Source organism: Cricetulus griseus (genome assembly GCF_003668045.3).
Source record: "Cricetulus griseus strain 17A/GY chromosome 1 unlocalized genomic scaffold, alternate assembly CriGri-PICRH-1.0 chr1_0, whole genome shotgun sequence".
Classification (NCBI taxonomy): Eukaryota; Metazoa; Chordata; class Mammalia; order Rodentia; family Cricetidae; genus Cricetulus; species Cricetulus griseus.
Genome location: NW_023276806.1, coordinates 64,173,201 through 64,183,560, shown reverse-complemented (window position 1 = coordinate 64,183,560; position 10,360 = coordinate 64,173,201).

Below are 10,360 nucleotides of genomic sequence, written 5' to 3'. Positions count from 1 at the left end.
ACAAAAAGGCAAACATGGTATGTACTCACTCATATGTGGACCTGCTTTATGATATATAGTAGTGACCATGCTTTATCAGAGCTGTCTTTGATGATGTTGCTCAGAATGGTTTCCTTCCAGATGATGACTGAGAAGCTAATTAAAAAAAAAAATGGTGCCAAGTACCACAAGAGTAACAGAACTGTGCTTTTTCTGAGATTTTGTTTTTTATTTTGTTGTTGTTGTTTGTTTTGTTTTTGTTTTTGTTTTAAATGGAGTGTGCTGGATGTCTCTACAATTTTGTTCAAATGACTGCAGAACCTGGAAAAGCTGTTGCTGCTATTGATGCATAACATATTGCCATTATTGCTCTCTCTCTCTCTCTCTCTCTCTATATATATATATATATATATATATGCTAATTGAAACTCAAATATGTGATGAATCCAAGGTGTTTCAGTGAGTGCTCACCTGTACATGCAAATTTGATTTCATCTTTAGTAAGTAGTAAAGTTATATGCTTGCCAAAAATAAATAAGTGACACACTGGAAGACAAATGTCACACAATTTCAATTTTATGTGTAACATAGAAATGATGAACTTATGGGAACAGAGAGCAGAATTGTGGCTATTAGGCTTCAATGTGGGTCTTTTAACAATGGGAAAATGATTGGTTTAAGGATATAAAACTGCAGTTGGACAAGAGGCATGGACTCTGTGAAGTCTTGAGGTCTACTGAGAGCATGATAAATATGGTTGATAACAATATGCTATATTTTAAAAGTTGTGAGATAGTATACTTTAAGTGTTCTCAAAACAAAAATGATGAATATGTGTGATATAACATGTTAATTGGTTTAATTTAGCCATGCCATTGTGAACATACTGTATTGTGTATCATAATCGTGCATGACTTTATTTATGAGCTAAATAAATGAATGGAAAAAAATACACACTACAATTGTGTTGGTATCAAGTCAAACGTGATCTAACTTGGATACATTCCACACCCATTATTCTTTTCCTTTCAATTCTTTAAATGAATTTATGGAGCTTGGGGATGTGGATTTGGTAGAGTTTTACAAAGCTCTAAGTTCAGTCCTCAATATTGCATAAATCAGATGTGGTGGCTCACACCTGTAACGCAGACCAGATCTGGCGGCGCACACCTGTAACGCAGGCCAGATCTGGCGGCGTACACCTGTAACGCAGGCCAGATGTGATGGTGCACACCTGTAACCCAGCACTCTGGGGATGGAAGCAGGGAGGATCAGAAGTACAGGACTATTCTCAGCCACACAGTGATTGTGAGGCCAGGGGCTCTATATGAGTGGCTTGACGCAGGTGCTGGGCACTGAACTCAGGTTCTCTGGATGAACAGAGTGCTCAAAAGTGCAGGCCCAGGGCACTATGCATGCAAGTCTAGTGGCTGAGCTATTCCTGTCCAGGCCTTCTGTGGGTACCTCTGTGCCATATGGGTACCCTCTTGGGCACTGCCTTGTCTTCTCTTCCTCTGTCCCCATAGCAGTCCTATCACTTTCCAGCTGAACTCATCAGTCACTGGTGGTGGTTCTGGGTAAATGTACAATGGGTGTTCATGGGAGGGCAGGGTATCCATATGCAGGCAGTCATCTGACATCAGGGTGGCATTGCTGCCATTGGCTAAGGCCAGCCCATTCTAATGTCATGAGATGGCCACAGGCAGCTCCTACCTAGTGGGGCAGCACCTACATGGCCACTGAGTCCCTGGAGTCCCACATGAAGGCCAGCTTAGATCCTGTGGTCAGCCAGTGGGGACCTAGGACCTCCTCTACCTTCAGTCTCCTCTTGCCTTTGGCTTATTCTGTGCCTGAGGATGGAACAAAGGGACAGAACTTGACTTTGAGGGATGTACATGCCGAAGGAGGAGCTGGGAGGGAGAGCATGGCGTGGTTGTCATCAAAGCTGGCTGCTTTCTCCCAGATAGATCACCAGAACTGATGTCTGACAGGCCTGATTGATGGCCTCTCATTCAGCTGAGCCCTGGCAACAAGCCAGGGGCCAGGGCAGACACAATAGAGAGGTTAGGGGCTGGGGCATGGGCATTGCATTCCCTGGGAGACAATGGAGTCACCTCCTTCTTTCTCTGTGGGCCCAGCTGCCTATCTACTCATGAGGTCAGCTTCCCAGGACTCCTGGCTTCCCCTCTGGCCCTCTTGGCACTGGCATCAGCCTCTGAATAGGGAAGGAGCACACTCAGACTCACACAAGCACACACCTGTAGCAGGCTTTCTCAGACCTCCAGCCCCCAAATCATGACATGGAGACTTAGCTTTTCCTCTTCTGGCTAGCTTTTTTTCTTTAACTTAAGTTAACCTGTTTCTCTTTATCTATGTTTTGCCTCAGGGATTTTTTTACCTTTCTTTCATTCTGTATGTCCTATTCCTGACAGGGGGCTGCCTGGCTGGCTAGCCCAGGGCTCTCCATCTCTTTCTCCCTCATTCTTTCCTTCTTTCTCTCTCTCTCCCCAAGCCTAGATTCCTCTTTCTACTTATTCTCTCTGCCTTGTAACCCTACACATTCCTCTACTGCCTAGCTATTGGCCATTCAGCTTTTTATTAGACCAATCAGGTGCCTTAGGCAGGCAAGGTGAAACAACAACCTATCATTAAACAATGTAGCATAAACAAAAGCAACACATTTTTACATAGTTAAACAAATACAGCATAAACAAATAGAATACATCTTTATGCAACACAAACAAATGCAACACAACTTTATATAGTTAAAGGAATATTCTGCAACATAAACAAAAGTAACACTTCTTTACATAGTTTTTTTTTAAGACCTATTTATTTATTTATACAGTATTCTGTCTGCATGTATCCCTAGGGCCAGCAGAGGGCACCAGATTTCATTACAGATGGTGTGAGCCACCTTATGGTTTCTGGAAATTGAACTCAGGACCTCTGGAAGAGCAGCCAGTGCTCTTAACCTCTGAGCTCTCTCTCCAGCCCCCTTCTTTACACAGTTAAAGTATGATTCCACAACACACACCAATACTATAAATTACAACCTTACAGCCCATCTGACCCCAAGGCACAGACAACATACACCATCAAAGAAGACACAGATATATGTCACTGGGGGATGCTTCTACAGATTCAAAGCCCAGGACCACAGTCACCCACGTCAGGAGCAGTGAAGCCATGTGCACAGATACCCTTCCACAAACATCACAAACCATTACCCAGCCTGTGAGTGGAGTGGTACAGTACTAACAGATGGAACAGATGAGTGGACAACAGTGGTCGTCAAGTGGCCCACAGGCCAGGAATATTCTTCCCCATTTTAGGCCCCAGGTGCTGGCCGTATGACCCTTCAGTTCACCTTCCAGCCCTCTGGGCCCCAAGAATGTCTGTGACTTCGTGCTTCCAGCAGGCCCTGGCCCCTAGCTCCCTCCTGCAGCCTGTGTGCAGCAGTCTTTCAGGACACCCTGCTTCTGCCACCTCTCTCCTCCATTCCTTCCTGCCAACTCTGGCCACCTGCCCCACCTCTGTGTCTCTCCTTCCCACTGCATGTCTAACACTTTCTCCCAACTTGCTTCTCAGATCCAGCTAGATCCAGTTTGCCCGGATCCCTGGTGCCTCCCCCATCCCCCAGCCTTATAGTAGCTGGGGGGTGGGGGAGCGGCAGCCCCATGCTTACCAGGCCCTGCCCTCTCAGCCACACACTTCTCAAGCAGCTCTGAGTTTCTGCCCTCACCAAGGGTTCCTGGGCCTTCTGCATTCCCACCAACACTCAGGTGCAAGATGTGGTGCCTCTGGCCTTGGTTTGAGGAGTCCAGGATCTGGGGAGTCAAGTCCTAGGGTCAGGGGCTAAGGCTGCTGTCCTTCCTCTGTCCTGTGTACTCTGGAGGTTAGGTCTCTCTCTCTCTGCTTTTGGTCATAGTCCCCTCCACACACATTTGGGGCAGGAAGAATGAAAGGGGGAAGTGAGAACAGGACACATTGTGGGGCTCAGACACTCTCCAGCTACTCCCTTTCAGATGACTGAAACTGCTCTACCATGTCTGTCTCTGAACACCCAAGGCCTAGTCAGGGATGGCTTGGGGTCTAATTTAGGGGCCTTGAGCAGGAGTGCCAAACCCTAAATCTCTGAGCAGAGCTGATACCTCAAGTTCTGAGCTGGGCCTGGGGTTGGGGGAGAGTGACACCATTATTCCATTAGCTCAGCCACAGACCCAGTAGCCCCTGGCCATTCATAATGTCATTTCCCAAAGCTGTTCTGTTTTTTACTGGGACAATAGAATGGAGCCATTGGGGTCAGGAGGCTGCCATCCATTGAATGTTGGGGACCTACACTGGCCCCACTTTAAAGGCCAAGGCCTCCAATCCCAGTGCTACTGGCCACCCAAACCAAACAAAAAGTGTGACTGCCTGCCACCAAAGAAGCCTTCCTGAGACTCAAAGGGAGCTAGCTGGCTTTGAAGGTTTGTGGGTACAGGATCCCTATCTGCTGAACTCTAGCCTCCTTCCTAAATACACAGCTTCCTGAAGGGCGAGAGTGGCTCCTGGAGAGGTCTGGAAGCTGGGTCTGCCTGTGCAGAAACGGCATGTGACCAGCATGCCCTGGGCTCCGTCTTCCGGAGGCCTGGCTCCCCTGTGCCCCATTATCTTCTGTGCTCTAGTCTGGTTCTGTCTTGCTCTGTTTGGCTCCTCCCCTCGACCTTCAGCAGTTTGTCTTCCACCCTGCTGTCATCCCACACAGCCTTGCCCAGCTTAGCCTCCTGCCACTCCCAGATGGGCTGTCCTCAGGGTCTGCATTCTAGGCCTTTATTGAAAGAGGATGTCATGAGTTTACAGCCTCTCTAACTGTGCCTTCCTTCCTTAGCCCTGAACCACACTATCTGCACCTCTCTTGAGTATTCCCACACCTCCCAGAGGGGCCTACCAAATCAGGGCAACCAGGAGAGCGAGCCTAAGGCCCTATAATAGCTTCATCTGTTAACTTGACATGATCTAGAATCACCTGGGAAGAGTCCCATTGTGGGGTTGTTTAGATTAGGCTGGTTTATGGCTTGTCTATGAGATCATCTTGATTATGCTCGGTGATGTGGGAAGACAGCCCACTATGGGCAATACCATTCCCTAGGGTAGGGGCTTGTGTAAGAGTGAAGAAAGTGGGCAAAGTAAAAAGCATGCATTCTCTCTCTGCTCTTGACTATGGATGGTCTGTAAGTAGCTATTTTAGGTTCCTAATGCTGGGAATGGTTTGGGGTTGCAAAGAAAGGGACCACCATTTCAGCTGAAGTGTCTGGACAAGCAAATGTTACTCTTGACCAAGAAAGTGAACTTGGGAATTGTGAACAAACCTAGACAGAAAGTTGATTTGATTTTTATTCTAATTCAGGTGGTGGCTGTGTCTTTTTCCTGTTGGCTGGGGTCCAACCCAACAATCTTACTCAGCTGACTGGTCTGAAATGAAGAAGGAAGGGAAAAGAGTCGCAGCTTCAGGCATCTGTTTCCCAGAATAGAGTGGTTTGCTTTTGAATAAGGGGTTTTGGGGGGGGGTTAGGAAGAGATAAAACATTTGTATAAAGTCTTATAAGGTAGAGAAGGTAAAAGATTTTAATTCATTGTCCTTAACATGGATTTTATAGCATTTAATAGAAAAGACTTGCCAGGCTATGGTGGCCCACACCAGAGGCAGGTGAATCTGTGTGAGTTCTAGGCCAACCTGGTCTGTAAATCGAGCTCCAAAGCTACACAGAGAAACCCTGTCTTTGATGGGGAGTGAGGGAGGAAGTAACTTGGGGGAAAAAAAAAAAGTTTGTTATTTTTGTCTTTTTTTTTTTTTTTTTTTTGAGACAGGGCTTTGGAGGCTGTCCTGGAACTCTCCCTATAGAACAGGCTGGCCTTGAACTCACAGAGATCTGCCTGCATCTGCTTCCTGAGTACTGGGTTTAAAGGCATGCGCCACCACCATCCGGCTATTATTTTTATCTTGTAGATTATAAATCAATTAATCACTAAGCAAAGCCAGGACAAGAACTCCGGGGAGGAACCTGGAGGCACAAACTGATACAGAGGCCATCAAGTAATGCTGCTTTCTGGTTTGTTCTTCAGGGCTCATTAAATATACTTTTCTTGGGCTGGAGAGATGGCTCAAAGTTTAAGAGTACTGACTGCTCTTCTAGACGTCCTGAGTTCAATTCCACATGGTGGCTCATAACCATCTGTAATGAGATCTGGTGCCCTCTTCTGGTGTGCAGATATACATGGAAGCAGAATGTTGTATACATAATAAATAAAATCTTTAAAAAAAAAAAAAAAGAAAAGAAATATATACTTTTCTTGTTTGTTGGCTTGTTTTTTCGAGACAGGATTTTTCTGTATCGCCCTGGCTGTCCTGGAACTTACTTTGTAGAGCAGGCTGGCCTTGAACTCACAGAGATCTGCCTGCCTCTGTCTCCCAAGTGCTGGGATTAAAGGTTTACACCACCACCGCCCTTTCTTTTCTTTCTTTCTTTCTTTTTTTTTTAAGATTTATTTATTTAGCTGAGTGGTGGTGGCCGTGCACCTCCGGAAGAGCAGCCAGTGCTCTTAACCTCAGCCATCTCTCCAGCCATCTCAGTCTACTTTCTAATAGCACCCAGGGCCACCAGCCCAGGGAGACATTGCCCACAGTAAGCTGCCCCCCTCCCAAGAAATGTCAAGTGTAGTGGCACATACCTTCAATCCCAGCGCTTAGGAGGCAGAGGTAGGCAGAGATCTCTGTGAGTTTGAGGCCAGCCTGGTCTCCAGAGTGAGTTCCAGGACAGCCAGGGCTACACAGAGAAACCCTATCTCAAAAACAAAAAAACAAAAAAAAGAAAGAAAGAAATGGAAAAAAGAAGCCAGGGAAGAATGGTCTCTTATCAGCTAGGACAACCTGGTGACTCCCAGAGTCACACAGAGGAGGCAAATGCTTTGTTCTTTCTTAGCTGCTCTTCACTGTACCTCCTCCCACATCAGTTTGACTCTCAGAGGACATTCAATGTTTCCAGTGCCTTCACTAATCAAATGGTCAAACTGCCCCTGGCAGGCCGCCCGTTCTTTGCTCTCTTTGTTTTCTGGCACCTAATTCCCAGACCTGGGAATCAACCCTTCCTCCAAGGAACTAAGTTCTCGGAGCAATCTGATTGTCTTTTCTTGTTGGCCTTCTCAGTGATATTTGTGGGGACAACCTTATACTACCACAGACACTTGCTAGGGCCTTGGCTAAGCAAGAGTTCTTTTCTTTTCTCCTTTTTGGGGTGTATGTTTCCATGTTTTTGCATAACATGTGTGCCTAGTGAATGCAGAGACCAAATGAGGACATTGGATCCTCTGAAAGTAGAGTTACAGATGGTGTGTGTGTATGTGTGTGTGTATGTGTATGTAGTGGTGTGTGTGTGTATATGTGTGTGTGTGAGTGTGTGTATGTGTGTGTGTGTGTGTATGTGTGTGTGTGTGTATGTGTGTGTGTAGTGTGAGTGTATGTGGTGGTGTGTGTGTGTGTGTGTATGTAGTGTGTGTGTGTGTGTGTGTGTGTGTGTGTGTGTGTGTGTGGTGTGGTGTGTGTGTGGTTTGTACACTCACGCAGAGACCAGAGGTAAACTTCAAATGTTGCTGCTCAGGAGCCATTCACCTTGTTTTCTTTTGGCTTTTCAGACAGCCTCTCACTATGTAGAACAGTCTGGTTTCAAACTCACAAAGATATGCCTACCTTGGCCTCCCTAGTTCTGGGATTGGTGTGCACCATCACACTCTGCCTATTCCTGTGTGTGTGTGTGTGTGTGTGTGTGTGTATTGAAATATTGAAATTGGGTCTCTCAGGATTTATTTGCTTTTGCCTCTGCAGCGATGGGACTACAAAGGCTCAGCTTCCTTGCTTTCTTTTTATTTTTCTCCTACTTTTTGTTTATCTGTCTATGAGACAGTGCGGCAGGGTTTCTCTGTAGCTTTTGGAGCCTGTCCTGGAACTTGCTCTGTGGACCAGGCTGGCCTCAAACTCACAGAGATTTATCTGCCTTTGCCTCCTGAGTCCTGGGACTAAAGCGTTTGCCACCACATCCAGCTCCCCCCCCCCTTTTTTTTCCATTCTTTTTTTTTTTTTTTTTTTTGGTAAGATAGGCCTCACCATGTAATGGTGGCTGGCCTAAAACTTGCTATACTGTAGACTAGATTAACCTAAAACTCAGTAGGCTGCCTGCTTTCTGCCTCCTGGATGCTGAGATTAGGGGCAAGTGCCATCCCACCATCACGCCTAGTCAGGCTCTGATTTCTGTGTGGGTGCTAGGTCAGGCCTCTAAGATTTAATGACAAGCATTTCATTGTCCATTCTCTCTCCAGCCCCTGTTTTTGCTTCTTTTGAAGTATCTCTTACTGGCCTTGAACTCTTGATCCTTCTGCCTTCAATTCCTAAATGCTAAGATTACCATATGCACCATCTTGGCTGATGTACTTACCTTCTTTTCTTCCTCCCTCCCTCCCACCCTCGCTTTTTCCCTAATTTATTGTGATAATCTTTTTTTTTTTTTTTTTTTTTTTTTTTTTTTTCGAGACAGGGTTTCTCTGTGGCTTTGGAGGCTGTCCTGGAACCCGCTCTTGTGGACCAGGCTGGTCTCGAACTCACAGAAATCTGCCTGCCTCTACCTCCCGAGTGCTGGGATTAAAGGCGTGCGCCACCAACCCCCGGCCTGTGATAATCTTTTTTAAAAAGATTTATTTATTTTGGAACTGAGAGATGGCTCAGAGGTTAAGAGCACTGGTTGTTTTTCCAGAGGGTTGGGGTTCAGTTCCCAGCACCCACATGGCAGCTCACAGCTGTCTGCAACTCCAGTGCCAGAGGATCTGATACTTTCACACCAGTGCACATAAGATAAAGTTAAATAAATTTATTTTTAAATATTTATTTATGTTTTGGGTATGGATGTTCTGCCTACCTGTATGTCTGTGTACCATGTTAGCCACCCTGTGGTTGCTGGGAATTGAACTCAAGTTCTTTGGAAGAGCAGTCAGTGCTCTTAACATCTGAGCCATCTCTCCAGCCCCCCCCAAATAAATTATTTTTTTAAAAAGATTAATTAACTTTTTTTGTATGTGATGCATGTACACCTACAGGCCAGAAGAGGGCATCAGATCCCATCATAAATGGTTGTGAGCCACCATGTGGTTGCTAGGATTTGAACTCAGAACCTCTGGAAGAGCAACCAGTGCTCTCAATCTCTGAGACATCTCTCCGACCAGTAATCTGTTTTTTAAATCGCAATTTGAAACATTTATGCTTCAAAGGGCACTTCCAGGCAGGAGGGACAGGCCAGTGGTTAAGAGTCCTGGCTGCTCTTCTAGAGGGCCCAGGTTTGATTCTCAGCGCTCACATGGCGTCTTACAAATGCCTGTAATTCCAGTCCCAGGAGATCCTGCACTCCACAGGCACCAGGCATGCATATGGTGCCCAGAGGTACACTCAGACAAAACACCATGCATGTGAAGATAAATAAATAAAATATAGACACCAAATATTTATGGTTAAGGGGAGAACATTTCCAAATGGAGGTTGTGGTGGTGCCTTTGGTCCCAGAGTCGGGAGGCAGAGGCAGGCAGAGCTCGAGATCAAGGCCAGCCCAAGTCTACAGTGTGAGCTCTAGGACAGCCAGAGCTACATAGAGAAACGCTGTCTCAAATAATAATAATAATAATAACAATAACAATAACAAATGATAACAGCAAGTAAATAAAGTAAAATATGCTAAGTGAAAAAAAGATAGCTTTCCTGCTGTTCCTCTGAAGGGGCAGGCAGGACTTTCTGTCTCTTCTCTCTCTTCCCCCCATCTCCCTTCTTCCATTCCCTTCCCTTTCCCCCAATAAAACTTCCCACTTTACTGCGTTCAGTTGGCATTGTACAAAAATTAACACCCATATTGTTCTAGAAATGTTGAACTTATTTTTTTCCATTTGTATAGGGGTAACAAACTGTATTAAATATGTAAGGTCTTAAAAAAAAAAAAGGTAATTTGAGAGCCCATCCCATGTGAAGGGATGCTCTCTTGACCTGGACACATGGGGAAGGGTCTAGGCCTGGCCCAGGATGATGTGGTAGACTTTGGGGAGCCCCTTTTGAGGGCCTTACCCTGCCTGGGGAATGGAGAGGGGATGGCTAGGGGCAGGTGGGATGTTGGGGGGGAGGGAGGGAGAAGGAGAAGGGATTGACATCTGAAGCAAGCTTGTTCCTAATTTGAACTAATAAAATAAAAATTAAAAAAAAAAACCTTCCCACTTAATGGTCAGGCAGTGGTGGCACACGCCTTTAATCCCAGCACTTGGGAGGCGGAGGCAGAGGCAGGCGGATCTCTGTGAGTTCGAAGCCAACCTGGTC